The sequence below is a fragment of the Solanum dulcamara genome, chromosome 1 (assembly GCF_947179165.1).
Source record: "Solanum dulcamara chromosome 1, daSolDulc1.2, whole genome shotgun sequence".
Classification (NCBI taxonomy): Eukaryota; Viridiplantae; Streptophyta; class Magnoliopsida; order Solanales; family Solanaceae; genus Solanum; species Solanum dulcamara.
The window spans coordinates 33519739-33521914 of NC_077237.1; positions in this window are offsets into that span (position 1 = coordinate 33519739).

The following is a 2176-nucleotide window of genomic DNA, read 5'->3' on the forward strand; positions in this document are numbered from 1 at the left end:
CTCGAGAAAAGGGGGGTCAGTACGATATATGTACTGAGTATGTAAAGCATAACACATCGTAACTAAGATCATAACTGAAATAGAGATGCAGGGGACAAGTATAATAACTAAATAAATTACTGTACCTGCACCTTAGGACACATAAATCATACACATCATCATATGCTGTGCCCGGCCCTCTAGTGAACTCAGTGTTATAATCACTTCTTCATAATCACATATCATCATATCATAATGCATTTCATTTCATCATATCATCGTATACGGTATCATACCATCGTATACGGTATCATCTTATCATGTATATCATCGTATCACACCCGGTTCACTGCGGGGCTCAGGGTCACAATGTATTGCTTTAATCTCATATGCATGCCTACATAAAGTATCCGGCCCTTTAGTGAGGGACTCGGTGAATGGAGTGGTGTACGTCTATAGCGTACCATCATAATATACATATATACCCGGTCCTCTAAGGAGGGACTCAGTGTTCCTTTCTTATTTCACCACACATACAATCATATTACAGCCGGCCCGGGACTCGGTGAATAATCGTATCGTCATAACATATAACATATATCACACCTCACGTACGGCATCGTCTCCTCGTGCGTGGAACTATACACATCCGGCCCGGGACGCGGTGAAAGAAGTAGTAACACTGTGCACGATAACATATCCCGGCCCATCGTGGGACTCGAGAAAGGATGGGTTACAGTATGTACGAGTAGAGTAGTGAGAAACTATATGCAACTAAGTCATTATCTAAGACTCGATGAAACAGTCAAGTGAACCGTCACCTGAAGACTAGGGGAGTAATTATCCGAGGTAATCCTTTATGTCATTAGGGCTTACATCAGTTGGGGCTTCAGGGATCACAAACATGCATCAAAATAATGCCACATAATTCATGCAATCAGAAATATAATCTATGCAATCAGAAACACAATTTATCTAGTCAAGGACTCAACTCATGCAATCAACGGCATTTATCATTTCAGAGCCTCTAAAAAGAGGAGCTGGTACCTCTACTTTCTATTCATTATATAGCAGGCTCGAGAATAGTAGTTTGACTACTTTCAGACTCTTAATGTTCAGGAGTGACTACAAGTCACGAGTTACAATCAGAGCTCATAAATGGAATTACCTCTAAACCTATATCATATACCATTTAACTTAAAATTAAGCCATTCCAAAGGAAAAAAAGAAATAGGCTTTACATGTACTAGTTTTCATTACATAAAAGACTTAAGGGCAACCACTCAGCTATTGCAGGAGTTCTAACATCAAGAAGTAAATAAGAGTTTCGACTTATATTCAGGGCTTTATGAATGGATTGAATCCCACATATCATATATATATCATTTATAACTTACATCTAAGACATGCCAAAAGAAAGCTTCACATACCTTGTATGGACTTCTCTTAATCACGTCCACCTCGTTGTCCTTGAAACCTATTTAACATGGAAGTAATGTAAGTATTAACAACCTTGGACTTTTCAGCAACTTAGACTACCCACGAGTATTCATAACATTCATCCCTTCGCTCGCCTTCTCGACTAGTTCCTTAACTAGTTAAGGCGTTAACGAAAATTGGGCAGCACCTCCCCTACAATGTGCCCTATCCGGATTTCCAATTAGGTCCCTAAGACCTACAGCCAACCAACAACAACAACCTGCAGCATATGTTTAAGCAATTCGCAACAACAATATACAACATAAACTTCAAACGACTTATTCAAAAATACGATATCACAATAGGGCGTCTAGACTTTATTTTGTAACGCCTTTAATTATACACAACGAGGGGTCATGTGGCTTCAACCAGCAGCACCATAAACCACTTTAAAACACATTTAGGCCCTGCAACCACACCTCACACCCCTGCAGCAACCACTCACACTAACAACACTTCACTTCGACAACAATTCGACTATAACGACTACAATTTGGATTGCTTCGAACGTTAAACATTGCTATGACAATTTTACACTTCCAGCAGCCTAAAAGGTGTTTAATACACCTTATAAAAACACCATAAACTTCAAATTAGAAGGTAAGACCTTACCTCACCCGAAATTGGTCAAAATTCACCAAAGTTGTCAAAACGTGAATTCTGGGTAGGTTACTGTCTCGTATTGTCCCTTAGTTTCGAAGGGCTAATTGACGGTAAC